We start from the raw sequence: 20,458 nt of genomic DNA on the forward strand, positions 1-20,458 counted from the left end.
TCACTGGTAGGCATATCACTTGTTCCGGGGCATGGGTGTTCCGGTTGGACCGAGGGTTGCTCGCGGTAAAAATATGTTGATCCCATGCTAATCAAGATAGTGGTATCCCCACTTAGGGTTTTGCTTAACGATTGCTTTGGGAGATTCCTGGCATCCGTAAGTTAAGCTGGTGTGTGCGGGTCAGGTGTGTTTCCAACTCAAAGACTGTAATCGGAATTAGCAAACGTTCAGATTGACTATGGAATCCCGTTACTCATGGGTAAAGAGTACATCCACTACAGAGTTAAATATCTATTCGAATAAACGCGTCCATGGGTAAGGACTATAGTCTGGAATAGGTCAAGTGTCGGTCCGAGTGTCGGTCTTTGAAGGAATTAATTGAAACATGATGATGATCATGAACCATGATGGATGGTCGTAATTAGTATGAATTTTGCTATGGACTAATCATCTCTTGTATATGAATTTTTGGGTGTCCCTGGGAAGGTTCTACCTCCTAGATACTCGATGTTATTATTGGCTTTATAAGCCCTTTATGTGGCGACGCTCGAGACGCCCGACTGTGGCAACTGTTATTATTTCCATATAAGCCCTTTATGTGGCGTCGCTGAGACGCCCGACTGAGGCATGTTTTATATGGATATCCTTTCGAGGCATCGCTTCAAACACCCGATCGGAGTATCCTTATTTCCTTGGAATTCTCGGGAGGACTACCGCCCGATGTTCCATTTTACTTTTATTCTCATTCATTGAATGCTTATTTACCTTCTATACGGATAAATCATCTGCTTACATGCTTTTAAGAATTTATCTTATGAATGATTTAATAACCATAATTAATTTTGGTGCATATAAATCACTGATGTATTATCCATGCATGTTATTACCTACTCATCGTTATTATATTCTCATAAGCCCTTGTTGTGGTCTCGCTCGAGACGCCCAACTGTGGCACACCTGTTAATAATTCATTATAAGTCCTATATGCGGTGTCGCTCGAGACGCATATTGTGGCATTACTTTTATTATGCTGATATAAGTCCCTATATATGGCGTGCTTAGACACCCGACTGTGGCTTATATTGTGTGTCCTTTCGAGGTGTTGCTTCATACGCCCGATCGACACATTTATTTTATTGTTACTTTCTTCCTTGAATGCTTAAACATCATGAGTAGAGATGATTTATCTGCATAATTGCATCCATAAATTAAATCTTATGGCATAACAGGTTTTATTAAAATTATAGTGCATGCATCTCACCTACTTTTACATATCTGTTTCATGATGTTTGCGAGTACATTCAAAGTACTCACTGGCTTGTTCCTGGCTATTATCTTTGCCAGATTGAGTATTTGGAGAGGAGTACGATGGCGTCAACCCCAGAACCTAGGTGTCAAGGATAGCAGCCTTGCAAGATAGGAGTTATCGAGGGCAGTTGTTCCTGTGGGAATGGAGTCTCATGGACGCCGGAGATTCCACGAGTCACTTCCATCGTCTCCCTCTAGACACTTTGTTATACCCCATGGACCTTCATGGTCTTGTACCCCCAATTTTTGTATTTTCTCGGAATCTCTGTATCAAGTGAGTGTCCATCAACTAATAATAATCCTGGGGCTGGTGAACACAAGGGTCTGTTACTGGGAATTTTATATCCCAGAAAACCGGTCCCGACATTTTGTGTGATTGAAGTTTTCAAGTTTTAGGTGAGATATTGATATGAGGAAAATAAGGAGTGGCAAGTACCTAATCTTGGGGATTTCCAAGGCGCTGCCAAGGTAATATACAAGGAATACTCAAGCGTCTAAGCTTGGGGATGCCCCGGAAGGCATCCCCACTTTCGTCTTCAACACTATCGATATATCTTATTTGGAGCTATATTCTTATTCGTCACATAATATGTGTTTTGCATGGAGCATAATTTTATTTTGTTAAACTTTGCTTAATGTTATTTATAATCATGTTTTCAACAAAAACTACAAAGAATTGCCTTGAGGATGCTTGAATTACATGTTTTGATGTGTGTTGTACAAAAATAGAAACTTTTGCTATAGTATTTGAATTATGGGATTTTACAGGAAAGTGGAAAGTTTTTGAAATTTTTACATGGTACTGTGATACAAATTATTTATCATTTCCTAAATGTTCATTTTTTTGGAGATACATAAGTACACCTTTTGTATTAATTGCAACAGATAATTCTGTTTGGACATATTGTCGCTCATAGTTTTGTTCTCTACTTATGCTAGAGTTTTCATGGCTTACATTGGTAGATATAAATTGTGGAAATGATAGTATACGGTACCTAATGTTTGAAAATTATTATGAAACTTGACTTGGTAGTACATGAAGTGTTGGTTTATTCTTATGTGTACTAACCTATCTCACAAGTTCTTTTCGAGTTTTGTGTGGATGAAGTTTTTAGACTTAGGTGAAACCAGGATATGAGAGGATTGAACGAGATACAAAGCCCAAGATTGGGAACGCCCAAGGCACCCCAAGTAAATATTTCAAGAAGTCTCAAGCATCTAAGCTTGGGCATGCTATGCATCCCACCTCAATTCGTCAACAACTATCGGTTAGCCTATGTTGATCCTAAGTTTCTATCTATTCACTTGATATGTGCTATTCTTGGAGTGTGAAAAGGACGTGGATGTCGCCTGGAGGGGTGAATAGGCGCTTTAAAATAGTTAAGGTTTAGGCTTGAACAAATGCGGAATAAAACTAACGTTTAATATGTCAAGCACAAAACCTACAAACAACTAGGCTCACCTATGTGCACCAACAACTTATGCTAAGCAAGATAAACAACTAAGTGATAGCAAGATATGTTACAATAAACAATATGTCTATCACAAAGTAAAGTGCATAAGTAAAGGGTTCGGGTAAGAGATAACCGAGGCACGGGGAGACGATGATGTATCCCGAAGTTCACACCCTTGCGGATGCTAATCTCCGTTAGAGCGGTGTGGAGGCACAATGCTCCCCAAGATGCCACTAAGGCCACCGTAATCTCCTCACGCCCTCGCACAATGCAAGATGCCGTGATTCCACTAAGGGACCCTTGAGGGCGGTCACCGAACCCGTACAAATGGCAACCCTTGGGGGCGGTCACCGAACCCGTACACGTGGCAACCCTTGGGGGCGGTTACCGGTACCCGTACAAATTGCTCGGGGCAACCTCCACAACCTAGTTGGAGACCCCGATGCTTCCCGGAGCTTCACACCACAATGATTGAGCTCCGAGACACCACCAAGCTTCTAGGACACCAAAGCATCCACGAAGAACAATATCAAGGGTACTAAGTACCAAAGGTAGTAAGCTTCTCAACTTCTCACTTCCACGTATCACCGTGGAGAACTCAAACCGATGCAACTAATGCAATGGCAAGAACACACGAAGTGGTCAACTCCCTCACACTCAAATCCCTCCACAACAACAAAATCTATGGAGAAATATGAGAGGAAGAACAAGGAGCTCACAAAGAACTCCACTACCGGGCCTAATCATATCTCCAAAAGAAGAGAATGTATTAGTACTTGGACACACAAGAGACCTCTTTGATTTGCAGGGTTTCAAAAATTGAACTCCCTTGTGGTTAACATTTAACATGAAAGGAGCATCACCTCGATATATAGCTTCTCAAGGTAGAAAAAGCATCTTGGGAATCTTATAACTTGGTCCAGGTGAGGGTCGGTAGATTCTAGTGCCAAGACCTTCACTGTCCATAGATACGGCGTCGAGCTTGTCAAAATCATTTTTTGGGTGATAGGCAAACATACATCATGAATATAGAAAGTAATAATTTCAAGAAGGAGAAGAAGGCGACTGTTATACCTGGACAGTCATGGATCCAATAACAAGTTCAGAGAAGTTGACCAACAAGTAACCAAAGACTATCAACTTCAACGCATGAATGACCCTGATTCTTCGTGGACCTTGTTGATCAGTTACAAGTAATATCTCAAGCAAAGGCACATCCTCAATGACCATTTGGTGATTCACCTTGTGTGATATCCTATTGCAGCACCCGCAATACACACAAATTGCCCATGGACTCATGGAGGCGATGTGGAGGCTACTCAACCCATTGATCGCCTCAAGATGAAGGTACTCGAGTGCAATACAGCCATGGAGCAAGCGCTCCATGTCATCATTGGGGATGCACGCGATGATGAGCTCGAGGTGCTTTAGTCGAGGTAGCAAAAGAGCGGGATAGACGTTAATTTGGGGGAATGGCAGTTCATGAACCTCGCGATGCGCAACGTTGGCGCGAGGCGCATCGCAAAGGGTGGGAGTGAGCGCATATGCCCATCATTAAAGAGTTCCCCTCAAGCTGATTTAGGGCACTCGATAAGAACCACTTGTCAATCTTGGCTCGGTCATTGTCGTTGGAATGAAAGTTGCCCATAGTAAGGCCTTTGATTGGGCCACAGTGTGTGCCGAGGAACTGTGACAATGCATCCAAGCGTTTGCGATAGCCATAGTAGAGCATGTGCTTGATGATGAGGCCGAGAGGGGCACAACGCAATAGGGGGTGCCATTGCTCGGAGAGGACGGTTTTGCGAGCGTTATCTTCGATTGGGAGGAGGGTGATGATGACTGTCAACATATGTGGGATCACTAGAAGGGATGTCTATAGGGGGTGAATATACTACTTGCATAAATTAAAACCTAACCTTCTCCCAATTTTAATTGTTGGCAGATTTTAGCAATTCTAACAAGTCTAGTGCACCCTACACATGCTAGTCAACATATATGGCATCGAAAAGTAAAGATATTGCACATGTAAGTAAGGAGTAGAGTTTAGGAAGATCAAATGCAAAGACGTAAACGATGATTTTTGGTGTGGTCCGATAGGTGGTGCTATCGCACGTCCACGTTGGTGGAGACTTCAACCCACGGAGTATAACGGTTGCGAGAGTTCACGGAGGGCTCCACCCACAAGAGGTCCACGAAGAAGTGTCATTGTCTATTCCACCATGGCTTACATCCACGGAGAACGAGCCTCACTCAGGGTAGATATTCACTAAGTAGGCGATCTCCTTGCATGTACAAACTTCTTGGTTCAACTCCACAACATGAATTAGGAGGCTCCCAAGCGACACCTAACCAATCTAGGAGTCACCACCCTCCAAAAGGTAATAGTTGCAGTAGAACAATGAACTCCTTGCTCTTGTGCTTCAAAAGATAGTCTCCTCAATGCTCAATCACTCTCTCACGGATTTGGCATGGGTAGAAGAGATTGATTGGGTGGAAAGCAACTTGGGGAGGCTAGAAGTCAAGATTCATATGGTAGGAATGGAATATCTTGATCTCAACACATGAGTAGCTGGCTCTCTCTAAGAAAAATGGATACGACAAGTGTGTGTGTGTGTGTGTTATGAGTGCTTCCTGTGCAAATGAGAGGTGGTGGATCGGTATATATAGGCAACTCCTAAAATCCAGCCGTTACAACATTATTGCCCAACTGAGTGAAACCGAAATGAATCTCGGTGGCACCGAGTTGCACTAAATGTGGCAACTTTTGAATTCTCGGTGAGACCGATATAGGAATATCGGTGGTACCGATATGGTGACCTAGGGAAGTTTCCAAATCTTGGTGAGACCGATTTGAAAACTTGGAAATTCCGATTCTTGAAATTGACAGACCAGAGAGTTGGTCACTGATTTTCGGTCACACCGAAGTGGAAGTTGGTGGTACCGAGATTCTAGGGTTTGGCCTAGTTGTGTCTCTCGAAAAAACGGTAGGGCCGAGTGAAAATTATTGGTGGCACAGAGTTTGATGTTTTGACTTTGGACAAAGAATATTGTGGGAGAATGGTTGAGTATTTTTAGTGGCTATCTCTAAGTACTTGAGCAACCAATACATTGTAGACACCTCACCCCCTTTTAATAGTATTGGCTTTCCTATGGACTCAAATGTGATTTCTCACAAATAGAAAATGTAGAGTCTTGTAGCATGAAGCTTGGCCAATCCTATTCCTTTCCTTGGGGCTTCTCCACACAATCCTTAGCCAATACTGTCTATGGACTATACCTGAAATATACTAGGTAAAAGTGTTTGTTCAAGTGACAACGTGAAAGGACATGAATGTCGCCTAGAGGGGGATGAATAGACGCTTTAAAATAATTATGGTTTAGGCTTGAACAAATGCGGAATAAAACTAACGTTTAATTAGTCAAGCACAAAACCTAAAATAACTAGGCTCACCTATCTACACCAACAATTTATGCTAAGCAAGATAAACAACTAAGTGATAGCAAGATATATAACAATAAACAATATGGCTATCACAAAGTAGAGTGTATAAGTAAAGGGCTCAGGTAAGATATAACCGAGGAATGCGGATTCGATGATGTGTCCCGAAGTTCACACCCTTGCAAGTGCTAATATTCATTTGGAGCATTGTGGAGCAAAGTTGTCAGAATCACGACTCAAGTCTTAGAATATTACAATCTTACGATCCAAACTAGCCCCTCCAATTCTACGATTTTTCTCATAAAGTCTAAGTTTCTATGATCATGTTAGGTATGATTCTACAATTCACGATCCTACCGACAAAGCTCCGATCTGATTCAGAAACTTGATTCTGACAACTTGGGTTTGGAGGCACAGTGCTCCCCAAGAAGCCACTAGGGCCACCGTAATCTCCTCACGCCCTCGTAGAATGCAAGATGTCGTGATTCCACTAAGGGACCCTTGAGGGCCGTCACCGAACCAATACAAATGGCAACCCTTGGGGGCGGTCACCGGTACTCGTACAAATTGCTCGAGGCAATCTCCCCAACCTAATTGGAGAACCGACGCTTGCCTGGAGCTTTACACCACAATAATTTAGTTACGAGGCACCACTAAGCTTCTAGGAAGCCAAAGTTGTTGGAAATATGCCCTAGAGGCAATAATAAAATGGTTATTATCATATTTCCTTGTTCATGATAATCGTCTATTGTTCATGCTATAATTGTATTAACAGGAAACAGTAATACATGTGTGAATAAATAGATCACAATGTGTCCCTAGCAAGCCTCTAGTTGGCTAGCTCGTTAGTCAATAGATGATCATGGTTTCCTGATCATGGGCATTAGATGTCATTGATAACAGGATCACATCATTGGGAGAATGATGTGATGGACAAGACCCAATCCTAAGCATAGCACTAGATCGTGTTGTTCGTATGCTAAAGCATTTCTAATGTCAAGTGTCTTTTCCTTCGACCGTGAGATTGTGCAACTCCCGGATACCGTAGGAGTGCTTTGGGTGTATCAAACGTCACAACGTAACTGGGTGACTATAAAGGTGCACTACGGGTACCTCTGAAAGTGTTTGTTGGGTTGGTACGAATCAAGATCGGGATTTGTCACTCGGTGTGACGGAGAGGTATCTCTGGGCCCACTTGGTAGAACATCATCATGAGCTCAATGTGACTAAGGAGTTAGTCACACGAGGACGTGCTACGGAACGAGTAAAGGGACTTACCGGTAACGAGATTGAACAAGGTATTGGTATACCGACGATCGAATCTCGGGCAAGTTCTATACCGACAGACAAAGGGAATTGTATACGGGATTGATTGAATCCTTGACATCGTGGTTCGTCCGATGAGATCATCGTGGAGCAAGTGGGATCCACCATGGGTCTCCAGACCCCGCTGATGGTTATTGACTAGAGAGGTGTCTCGCTCATGTCTGCCTGTCTCCCGAACCCGTAGGGTCTACACACTTAAGGTTCGATGACGCTAGGGTTATAGGGAATTGTTACACGAGGTTACTGAAAGTTGTTCGGAGTCCCGGATGAGATCCCGAACGTCACGAGGAGCTCCAGAATGGTCCGGAGGTAAAGATTGATATATAGGACGGATGGTTTCGGACACCGGAAGTGTTTCGGGCATCACCGGTAACGTACCGGGACCACCGGAGGTGGCCCCGGGGGTCCACCGAAGGGGGGTAACGACCCCGGGGGGGTAAGATGGGCCAAGTGGGGGAGGGAACCAGCCCCTAGGTGGGCTGGTGCGCCTCCCCACTCAGCCCAATGCGCAGGGGAGAGGGAAAGGGGGGCAAACCCTAAGCCAGGTGGGCCTAAGGCCCACCAGGGGTGCGCACCACCCCTCCTCCCTGCCCTGGCCGCCACCCCTCTCCTATCTGGTGGCTGCCGCACCACCTAGGGGGGGGAACCCTAGGGGTGGCGCACCCCCTCCCCCACCTCCTATAAATAGAGAGGGGTTTTGGCCTTTGGGAGACAGACTTCTCCCTCTCCCTCGGCGCAGCCCTGCCCTTCTTCCTCCTCCTCTCTGTCGGTGCTTGGCGAAGCCCTGCCGGGAGACCTCGTCTCTCCATCGACACCATGCCGTCGTCCTACTGGAGTTCTTCCCCAACCTCTCCCTCCTACTTGCTGGATCAAGGTGCGGGAGACGTCACCGCGCTGCACGTGTGTTGAACGCGGAGGTGCCGTAGTTCGGCACTAGATCGGAATCACACCGCAATCTGAATCGCTGCGAGTACGACTCCATCAACCGCGTTCTAGCAACGCTTCCGCTTAGCGATCTTCAAAGTTATGAATATCCTCGTACCCATCTCTCGTTGCTGGTCTCTCCATAGGAAGATCTGAATATGGCGTAGGAAAATTTTGAATTTATGCTACGTTACCCAAAAGTGGCATCCGAGCCAGGTTTTCTATGCGTAGATTCTATGCACGAGTAGAACACAAAATTTGTGGGCGATGACTTGTCAATTTGCTTGCCGCTACTAGTCTTATTCTTTTCCGGCGGTATTGTGGGATGAAGCGGCCCGGACCAACTTTACACGTACGCTTACGTGAGACTGGTTCCACCGACAGACATGCACACCGTGCATAAAGGTGGCTAGCGGGTGTCTGTCTCTCCTACTCTAGTCAGATTGGATTTGATGAAAAGGGTCCTTATGAAGGGGAAATAGCTTTGGCATATCATCGTTGTGGCTGTCACGTAGGTAAGAAGGCGTTCTTGCTAGAAACCCAAATCAGCCACGTAAAACTTGCAACAACAATTAGAGGACGTCTAACTTGTTTTTGCTGGGTTTGACATGTGATGTGATATGGCCAAAGTTGTGATGTTGCATGTATGATGTATGAGATGATCATGTTATTGTAATAGGTTTCACGACTTGCATGTCGATGAGTACGACAACCGGAAGGAGCCATAGGAGTTGTCTTAATTTATTGTATGAGATACAACGCCATGTGCTTACTACTTTTACTTCATTGCTAACGGTTAGATATAGTAGTAGTGATAGTAGTAGTTGGCATGACGACTTCACGGAGACACGATGATGGAGATCATGATGATGGAGATCATGGTGTCACGCCGGTGACGATGATGATCATGCGATGCCTGAAGATGGAGATCGAAAGAGCAAAGATGATAATGGCCATATCATGTCACTATATGATTGCATTGTGATGTTTATCATGTTTTCATCTTATTGCTTAAAACGACGGTAGCATAATAAGATGATCCCTCTTAAAATTTCGAGAACGTATTCCCCTAAGTGTGCACCGTTGCAAAGGATCGTTGTCTCGAAGCACCACATGATGATCGGGTGTGATAGATTCTAACGTTCGCATACAACGGGCGTAAGCCAGATTTACACACGCGAAACACCTAGGTTGACTCTACGAGCTTAGCATGTACAGACATGACCTCGAATACAAGAGACCGAAAGGTCGAACATTAGTCGTATGGCTGAATATGATCAACATGAAGTTGCTCACCATGGTGACTAGTCCGTCTCACGTGATGATCGGACACGGGTTAGTCAACATGGATCATGTATCACTTAGATGACTAGAGGGATGTCGATTTAAGTGGGAGTTCATACTTAATTTGATTAAATGAACTTAATTGTCATGAACTTAGTCTAAAAGTTGTCTTTATAAATATTGTAGATGGCCAACGTCAACCTCAATTTCAACGCATTCCTAGAGAAAAACAAACTGAAAGATGATGGTAGCAACTATGCGGACTGGGTTCGCAACTTGAAGCTCATCCTTGAAGCAGCTAAAAAGGCTTATGTCCTTGATGCGCCGCTAGGTGATCCTCCCGCTCCCGCAGCAGCCCAGGACATTCTGAACGTCTGGCAAACGCGGAGTGATGACTACTTTCTGGTTAGGTGTGGCATGTTATAAAGTTTAGAAACGGGGCTCCAAAGGCGTTTTGAGAAACACGGAGCATATGAGATGTTCCAGGAGCTGAAGCTAGTTTTTCAAGCTCATGCCCATGTCGAGAGATATGAAGTCTCCGATAAGTTCTTTAGCTGTAAGATGGAGGAGAACAGTTCTGTCAGTGAGCACATACTCAAAATGTCTGGGTTACACGGTCGTCTGACTTCACTTGGAGTCGAACTTCTGGATGATGCTATAATTGATAGAATCCTCCAGTCTCTCCCACCAAGCTACAAAGGCTTTGTGCTTAACTACAACATGCAATGGATGGAGAAGACCATTCCCGAGTTGTACTCGATGCTCAAGTCTGCAGAAGTAGAAATCAAGAAAGAGCATCAAGTGTTGATGGTCAACAAGACCACTAGTTTCAAGAAAGGCAAGGGTAAGAAGAACTTCAAGAAATATGGCAAAGCTGTTGCCGCGCCCGGTAAGCCAGATGCCGGGAAGAAGAAAAGGAATGGACCCAAGCCTGAGACTGAGTGCTTCTATTGCAAGGGAAAATGTCACTGGAAGCGGAACTGCCCAAATACTTAGCGGACAAGAAGGCCGGCAATGTTAAAGGTATATGTGATATACATGTTATTGATGTGTACCTTACCAGCGCTCGTAGTAGCTCCTGGGTATTTTATACTGGTGCTGTTGCTCACATTTGCAACTCAAAGCGGGAACTACGGAATAAGCGGAGACGGGCCAAGGACGAGGTGACGATGCGCGTCGGGAATGGTTCCAAGGTCGATGTGATCGCTGTCGGCACGCTACCTCTACATCTACCGTCGAGATTAGTTTTAAACCTTAATAATTGTTATTTAGTACCATCTTTAAGCATGAACATTGTATCAGGGTCTTGCTTAATGTGAGACGGCTACTCATTTAAGTCACAGAATAATGGTTGTTCTATTTATATGAGTGATATGTTTTATGCTCATGCTCCGCTGGTGAATGGTTTATTCTTGATGAATCTCGATCGTGATGTTACGCATATTCATAGTGTGAGTACCAAAAGATGTAAAGTTGATAATGATAGTCCCACATACTTGTGGCACTGCCGCCTTGGTCATATCGGCGTTAAGCGCATGAAGAAGCTCCATACTGATGGACTATTAGAGTCTCTTGATTTTGAATCATTTGACACATGCGAACCGTGCCTCATGGGCAAGATGACTAAGACTCCATTCTTAGGAATAATGGAGAGAGCAACCGACTTATTGGAAATAATACATACTGATGTGTGTGGTCCGATGAACGTTGAAGCTCGCGGTGGCTATCGTTATGTTCTCACTCTCACCGATGATTTGAGTAGGTATGGGTATATCTACTTGATGAAGCACAAATCTGAGACGTTTGAAAAGTTCAAGGAATTTCAGAGTGAGGTTGAGAATCAACGTGACAGAAAAATTAAATGTCTACGATCTGATCGTGGAGGAGAATATTTGAGTCACGAGTTTGGCACACACCTAAGGAAGTGTGGAATCGTTTCACAACTGACGCCGCCTGGCACACCGCAACGCAACGGAGTGTCTGAACGTCGTAATCGCACTTTATTAGATATGGTACGATTTATGATGTCTCTTACCGACCTACCGCTATCATTTTGGGGATACGCATTAGAAACTGCAGCATTCACTTTCAATAGGGCACCGTCTAAATCCGTTGAGACGACACCGTATGAACTATGGTTTGGCAAGAAACCTAAGTTGTCGTTTCTTAAAGTTTGGGGCTGCGATGCTTATGTGAAGAAACTTCAACCAGAAAAGCTCGAACCCAAAGCGGAGAAATGCGTATTCATTGGATACCCTAAGGAAACTATTGGGTATACCTTCTATCTTAGATCCGAAGGTAAAACCTTTGTTGCCAAGAACGGATCCTTTCTAGAGAAAGAGTTTCTCTCGAAAGAAGTAAGTGGGAGGAAGGTAGAACTTGATGAGGTAATTACACCCCCTCTCGAACAGGATATTAGGGCAACGCAGGAAGTTGTTCCTGTGGCGCCTACACCAACTTAAGAGGAAGTTAATGATGATGATCATGAAGCTTTTTCCCTTGAATAGGAAAGGGTGATGCAGCACAGGAGCAGTAAGTATTTCCCTCAGTTTGAGAACCAACGTATCGATCCAGATGGAGGGTCTTGTCAAGTCCAGAGTACCTGCGCAAACACAAACAAGCTTGCACCCAAGGCTTCAAAGGGGTTGTCAATCCCTTCAAGAATGTTTGCAAAGTGAGATCTGAATGAGGAAAGTGCAACGAAGTAAAAAATTATAAGGATGAAAATAGGGTGTGGAGTAGACCCTGGGGCCATAGTTTTCACTAGAGGCTTCTCTCAAAATAGCAAATATCACGGTGGGTGAACAAATTACAGTCGAGCAATTGATAGAACCGCGCAAAGTCATGATGATATCTAACGCGATGATCATACATATAGGCATCACGTCCGAGACAAGTAGACCGATACTTTCTGCATCTACTACTATTACTCCACACATCGACCGATATCCAGCATGCATCTAGTGTATTGAGTTCATGACGAACAGAGTAACGCCTTAAGCAAGATGACATGATGTAGAGGGATAATCTCAAACCAATGATGAAAACCCCATCTTTTTACCCTTGATGGCAACAACACGAAGCGTGCCTTGCTACCCCTTCTGTCACTGGGTGAGGTCACCACACGGTATGAACCCAAAACCAATCACTTCTCCCATTGCAAGAATCATAGATCTAGTTGGCCAGACAAAACCCACAACTCGAAGAGAATTACAAGGATATGAAATCATGCATAAGAGAGACCAGAAGAAACTCAAATAAGATTCATAGATAATCTGATCATAAATCCACAATTCATCGGATCTCGACAAACACACCGCAAAAGAAGATTACATCGGATAGATCTCCATGAAGATCGTGGAGAACTTTGTATTGAAGATCCAAGACAGAGAAGAAGCCATTTAGTTACTAGCTATGGACTCGTAGGTCTATGGTGAACAACTGACGCATCATCGGAGAGGTCATGGTGTTGATGAAGAAGCCCTCCGTGTCCGAATCCCCCCTCCGGTAGGGCACCAGAACGTGCCCCAGATGGGATCTTGCGGAGACAGAAGCTTGCGGCGGCGGAAAAGTACTTTCGATGGTCTCCTGATTTTTTTGGGATTTTTAGGGAATATATAGGCGCAACCCCTAGGGCAAAGGGCGTCTAGGGAGCCCACAAGCATGTGGGCCGCGGCCTCCCCCCTGGCCGCGGGGTGAGGTCTTGTGGGGCCCCTGGGCGCCCCCTTCCTTGGCTCTCAAGTCTCCTGATCTTCTTCCGTTACGGAAAAATTCTTTTCGGGGATTTTATTCCGTTTGGACTCTGTTTCAAAATCTCCTCTCAAAGGGGTAAAAACATGGAAAAAACAGGAACTTGCACTTGGCACTGAGGTAATAAGTTAGTCCCAAAAAATATATAAAAGGCATGCCAAACATCCAAAGTCTGACAAGATAATATCATGAAACCATCAAAAATTATAGATACGTTGGAGACGTATCAAGCATCCCCAAGCTTAACTCCCTCTCGTCCTCGAGTAGGGAAGTGATAAAGAATGATTTTTTTGATGTGGAATGCTACCTAGCATAGTTGTCCTTTGCAACTTCTTTCACGTGAGATGAATGTTCAGATCCGTAAGATTCAAAACAATAGTTTGCTATTGACATAAAAACAATAATATTTCAAGCAAACTAGCAAAGTAATCATGAACTTTCAAAATAACAAGGCCAAGGAAAGTTATCCCTACAAAATCATATAGTCTGGCTATGCTCCATCATCCTCACACAACTTATGTAAATCATGCGCAACCCTGGTATTGGCCAAGTAATTGTTTTCGCACTCTTACTTTCCCAAACTTTTTATAACTATCCCGCAATACATGAGCGCGAGCCATGGATATAGCACTATAGGTGGAACAGAGTGTGGTGGTGGTTGTGAGACAAAAAGGAGGAGATGGTCACATTTACTCGCCGTATCAAAAGTCTATGTAGATGCCCATTAATAGATATCAATGTGAATGAGTAGGGATTGCCATACAAGAGATGCACTAAAGCTATAAGTATGTGAAAGCTCAAAAGGAAAACTAGTGGGTGTGCATCCAGCTTGCTTGCTCACGAAGACCTAGGGCAATTTTGAGGAAGCCCATCATTGGAATGTACAAGCCAAGTTATATAATGAAGATTCCCACTAGCATATGGTAGTGACAAAGCAATAAGCTCTCAATCATGAAGAACATGGTGTTATTATGGAGCACAAGTGTGGAAAAAGATAGTAGCATTGTCCCTTCTCTCTTTTTCTCTCTTTTTTTCAATTGGGCTCTTAGGCCTCTCTTTTTTTGGGGGCTCTTTGGCCTCTCTTTTTTCTCACATGGGACAATGCTCCAATAATGATGATCATCACATTTTTATTTACTCACAACTCAAAATGATGATGACTCTATAGGAAATGCCTCCGGCACTGTACCGGGATATGCAACGATCTAGCATGGTGTATGACGTTGAAACATCTCGCTAGCTATCTTACGATCATGCAATGGCAATACGAGAGTGACGGCACAAGTCATGAGACGGAACGGTGGGAGTTGCATGGCAATATATCTCGGAATGGCTATAAAAATGCCATAGTAAGTAGGTATGGTGGCTGTTTTGAGGGAGGCATATGGTGCGTTTGTGCACCGGCGAGAATTGCGCGGCACTAGAGAGGCTAGCAATGGTGGAAGGTGAAAGTGCATCTATACCATGGACTCACATTAGTCATGAAGAACTCACATACTTGTTGCGGAAGTTTTTATTAGTAATCGAAACAAAGTGCTAAACGCATACTCCTAGGGGAAGGGTTGGTAGGTGTTAACCATTGCACGATCCGGACCTCAACACAAAGGATGACAATCAATAGATCAATTATGCTCCGACTTCCTAACATAGTGGTTCACCATACGTGCATGCTACGGGAATCCCTAACTTCAACACAAGTATTTCTAGATTCACAACACCCTACTAACATAGCTCTTAATATTACCAAATCCACGTCTCAAAACTAATTGAGAGGAATCAAAACTTCTCTTTCTACTCAATGCACATGAATATGGAGGTTTTTGCATCCTCTTTGGGTACCTATCAAATTTGGGACTACTTTCATAGCATAAGCCAACTACCAAATCACGCATCGCCGTGCTCTAAAATATATAAGTGAAGCACATAGAGCAAAAGTATCTAGCTCAAAAGATATAAGTGAAGCACTATGAGCATTCTAGGAAAAATCACGATGAGTGCATGTATCTATCTCTCAAAAAGGTATGCAGAAAGGATGATTGTGATACAACAAAAAGAAAAGACTGCTAAGATACAAGACGCTCCAAGAAAAACACATATCAAGTGAATAAAAATATAGCTCCAAGTAATGTTACCGATGGATTGAAGACGAAAGAGGGGATGCCTTCCCGGGGTATCCCAAGCTTAGGCTTTTTGGTGTCCTTGAATTTGGCTTGGGATGCCTTAGGCATTCCCAAGCTTGAGCTCTTTCCACTCCTTATCTCTTTGTCCATGAGAACATCACCCAAAACTTGAAAACTTCACAACACAAAACTTAACAGAAACTCGTCATATCGTTAGCACAAGAAAACAAACTACCACCTCTTTAGATACTATAGCAATCTTGATTTCTATTTATATTGGTGTTGGGCTACTATATTCTCACTTTTCCATTGCTAGTACCCCCGATACTAACCATAGTTTCATCAAAACAAGCAACTAACTCAACAAAAAACAGAATCTGTCAAAAATAGACCAGTCTGTAGCAATCTGTATACTTCATATACTTCTGTTACCTCAAAAAATCTGAAACATTACGACGGCCTGGGAAAAATTCATCTCAACCAGTAGCAAAAAGAATCAACTCAAAATCTCTTTCTGAATAAAAATGAAAAATCATCTCGTGAGCAAAAAGCTTCTGTCTTTTTCCAGCAGGATCAAACAACCATTACCAAGGCTAGTCATAAAGGTTTTGCTTGGCTCAAACACAAAAAACACAATCACAACAGAATTGTGATGGTGTGGACGCAACAAAACAGAAAGAAAAATATAAATTCATTGGGTTGCCTCCCAACAAGCGCTATTGTTTAACGCCTTTAGCTAGGCATAAAAGCGATAGAATCACGTATCGTCGTCTTTGGTGCTCAAACCATAAGTGGCCCTCATCATGGATTCATAAGGCAATCTTATTTTCTTTCTAGGAAAGTGTTTCATGCCCTTCCTTAAAGGAAATTGAAATCTAATATTCCCTTCCTTCATATCAATGATAGCACCGATAGTACTTAGGAAAGGTCTACCAAGAATAATAGGGCGTGTAGGATTGAAATCAATGTCAAGCACAATGAAATCCACGGGTACATAGTTCCTATTTGCAATAATAAGAACATCATTGATCCTTCCCATGGGTTTCTTGATAGTAGAATCAGCAAGATGCAAATTAAGAGAACACTCTTCAATCTCATTAAAGCCCAGAACATCACATAAAGACTTTGGAATCGCAGAAACACTAGCACCCAAATCACACAAAGCATTGCATTCATAGTTTTTGATTTTGATTTTGATGGTAGGTTCCCACTCATCATGAAGCTTTCTAGGGATAGAGACTTCCAATTCAAGTTTCTCTTCAAGAGATTTTATCATAGCTTCGACGATGTGATCGGTAAAGGCCTTGTTTTGGTTATAAGCGTGTGGAGTGTTTAACATAGATTGCATCAAAGAAATGCATTCAATCAAGGAGCAACTATCATAATTGACGGTAGTAATTTCATTATTGCTCAAAGTTTTAACATCTTCTACTCCACTTTTAATGCTTTTAGCATCAAGATAGATAGACTCCGAATCATTGGGGCACTTTTCAACCAAAGTGGATTCATATCCAGCCCCATAATAATTAGGTTTGACACAAGAAAACAGAGATTCAATGGGAGTCACTCCAAGCACTTTAAGATCTTCGTGATTCTCATCACGAGTTTCGGGTTTAGCAGCCATTTTATTGACTAAGGTAGCCTGCTTATCAGAGATCTGTCCTACCAACTTTTCAAGACGAGCAAACTGAGAATTTAGTGCAAGGAAATCTTTGGCCATATCATCCACTTCTCTACTCATAAAAGCCAGAAAAGAATTTTGCTCCTTTAGTTCTTATGAAAGTAACTGTTGTATTCAAACTGTGTAGACATGAAGCCCTTAACACTAGTTTCAATCTCTTCTAACCTTGCATAGTGAGCATCAAAATCCTTTGGTTGGGCCATGTTTAGCGGGCAGACAAGCGGGCAAGGAGAAAGCGAGAAAAAGGGCGAACGAAAAAGGCAAACGAAAAAGGAAAATTGTGAAGTGGGGGAGAGGAAAACAAGAGGCAACTGGCAAACAAAATAAATGCAAGAGATGAGTTTGCGACACCTACTTGGATGAGTTCTTAACTTGATCTTCCTCCCCGACAATGGCGCCAGAAATTCTTCTGCTACGGCAACAGACAACAGCGCAAGAAATTGACACGTTGACGGAGACTGGGCTTGCGTTGGTTTTTCCCTTGAAGAGGAAAGGGTGATGCAGCACAGGAGCAGTAAGTATTTCCCTCAATTTGAAAACCAAGGTATCGATCCAGAAGGAGGGTCTCGTCAAGTCTAGAGTACCTGCGCAAATACAAACAAGCTTGCACCCAACGCTTCAAAGGGGTTGTCAATCCCTTCAAGATTGTTTGCAAAGTGAGATCTGAAGGCGGAAAGTGCAATGAAGTAAAAAGTATAAGGCTGCAAATAGGGTGTGGAGTAGAACCTGAGGGCCATAGTTTTCACAAGAGGCTTCTCTCAAAATAGCAAATATCACGGTGGGTGAACAAATTACTGTCGAGCAATTGATAGAACCGCGCAAAGTCATGACGATATCTAAGGCAATGATCATACATATAGGCATCACGTTCGAGACAAGTAGACCGATACTTTCTGCATCTACTACTATTACTCCACACATCGACCGCTATCCAGCATGCATCTAGTGTATTGAGTTCATGACGAATAGAGTAACGCCTTAAGCAAGATGACATCATGTAGAGGGATAATCTCAAACCAATGATAAAAACCCCATCTTTTTACCCTTGATGGCAACAACACGATGCGTGCCTCGCTACCCCTTCTGTCACTGGGTGAGGTCACCGCATGGTATGAACCCCAAACCAAGCACTTCTCCCATTGCAAGAATCATAGATCTAGTTGGCCAGACAAAACCCACAACTCGAACAGAATTACAAGGATATGAAATCTTGCATAAGAGAGATCAGAAGAAACTCAAATAATATTCATAGATAATCTGATCATAAATCCACAATTCATCAGATCTCGACAAACACACCGCAAAAAAAGATTACATAGGATAGATCTCCATGAAGATCATGGAGAACTTTGTATTGAAGATCCAAGAGAGAGAAGAAGCCATCTAGTTACTAGCTATGGACCCGTAGGTCTATGGTGAACTACTCACGCATCATCGGAGAGGTCATGGTGTTGATGAAGAAGCCCTCCGTGTCCGAATCCCCCCTCCGGCGGGGCACCAGAACGTGCCCCAGATGGGACCTTGCGGAGCCAGAAGCTTGCGGCGGTGGAAAAGTACTTTCGATGATCTCCTGATTTTTTTTGGGATTTTTAGGGAATATATAGGCGCAACCCCTAGGGCAAAGGGCGTCGAGGGGGCCCACGGGCCTGTGGGCTGCGGCCTCCCCCCTGGCTGCGGGGTGAGGGCTTGTGGGGCCCCTGGGGCCCCCCTGCCTTGGCTCTGAAGTCTCGTGATCTTCTTCCATTACGGAAAAATTCTTTTCGGGGATTGTATTCCGTTTGGACTCTGTTTCAAAATCACCTCTGAAAGGGGTCAAAAACATGGAAAAAACAGGAACTGGCACTTGGCACTGAGTTAATAAGTTAGTCCCAAAAAATATATAAAAGGCATGCAAAATATTCCAAAGTCTGACAAGATAATAGCATGAAACCATCAAAAATTATAGATACGTTGGAGACGTATCTGTTGGAAATATGCCCTAGAGGCAATAATAAAATGGTTATTATCATATTTCCTTGTTCATGATAATCGTCTATTGTTCATGCTATAATTGTATTAACAGGAAACAGTAATACATGTGTGAATAAATAGATCACAATGTGTCCCTAGCAAGCCTCTAGTTTGCTAGCTCGTTAGTCAATAGATGATCATGGTTTCCTGATCATGGGCATTGGATGTCATTGATAACGGGATCACATCATTGGGAGAATGATGTGATGGACAAGACCTAATCCTAAGCGTAGCACTAGATCGTATCGTTCGTATGCTAAAGCTTTTCCAATGTCAAGTATCTTTTCCTTCGACCGTGAGATTGTGCAACTCCCGTATACCGTAGGAGTGCTTTGGGTGTATCAAACATCACAACGTAACTGGGTGACTATAAAGGTGCACTACGGGTATCTCCGAAAGTGTCTGTTGGGTTGGTACGAATCGAGATCAGGATTTGTCACTCCGTGTGACGGAGAGGTATCTCTGGGCCCACTCGGTAGAACATCATCATGAGCTCAATGTGACTAAGGAGTTAGTCACACGATGACGTGCTACGGAACGAGTAAAGACACTTACCGGTAACGAGATTGAACAATGTATAGGTATACCAACGATCGAATCTCGGGCAAGTTCTACACCGACAGACAAAGGGAATTGTATACGGGATTGATTGAATCCTTGACATCGTGGTTCATACGATGAGATCATCATGGAGCAAGTGGGAGCCACCATGGGTATCCAGACCCCGCTGATGGTTATTGTCCGGAGAGGTGTCTCGGTCATGTCTGCCTGTCTCCCGAACCCGTAGGGTCTACACACGTAAGGTTCGATGACGCTAGGGTTATAGGGAATTGTTATACGAGGTTACCGAAGGATGTCCGGAGTCCCGGATGAGATACCGGACGTCACGAGGAGCTTCGGAATGGTCCGGAAGTAAAGGTTGATATATAGGACGGATGGTTTTGGACACCGAAAGTGTTTCGGGCGTCACCGGTAACGTACCGGGACCACCAGGACCACCGGAAGTGGCCCCCAGGGTCCACCGGAAGGGGGCCACGACCCCGGGAGGCTAGATGGGCCAAGTGCGGGAGGGAACCAGCCCCTAGGTGGGCTGGTGCGCCCCCCACACTCAGTCCAAGGCGGAGGAGGTGGAGAGGGGGGGAACCCTAGGCGTTGGTGGGCC

Source organism: Hordeum vulgare, chromosome 2H, assembly GCF_904849725.1.
Source record: "Hordeum vulgare subsp. vulgare chromosome 2H, MorexV3_pseudomolecules_assembly, whole genome shotgun sequence".
In the NCBI taxonomy this organism is placed as follows: domain Eukaryota; kingdom Viridiplantae; phylum Streptophyta; class Magnoliopsida; order Poales; family Poaceae; genus Hordeum; species Hordeum vulgare.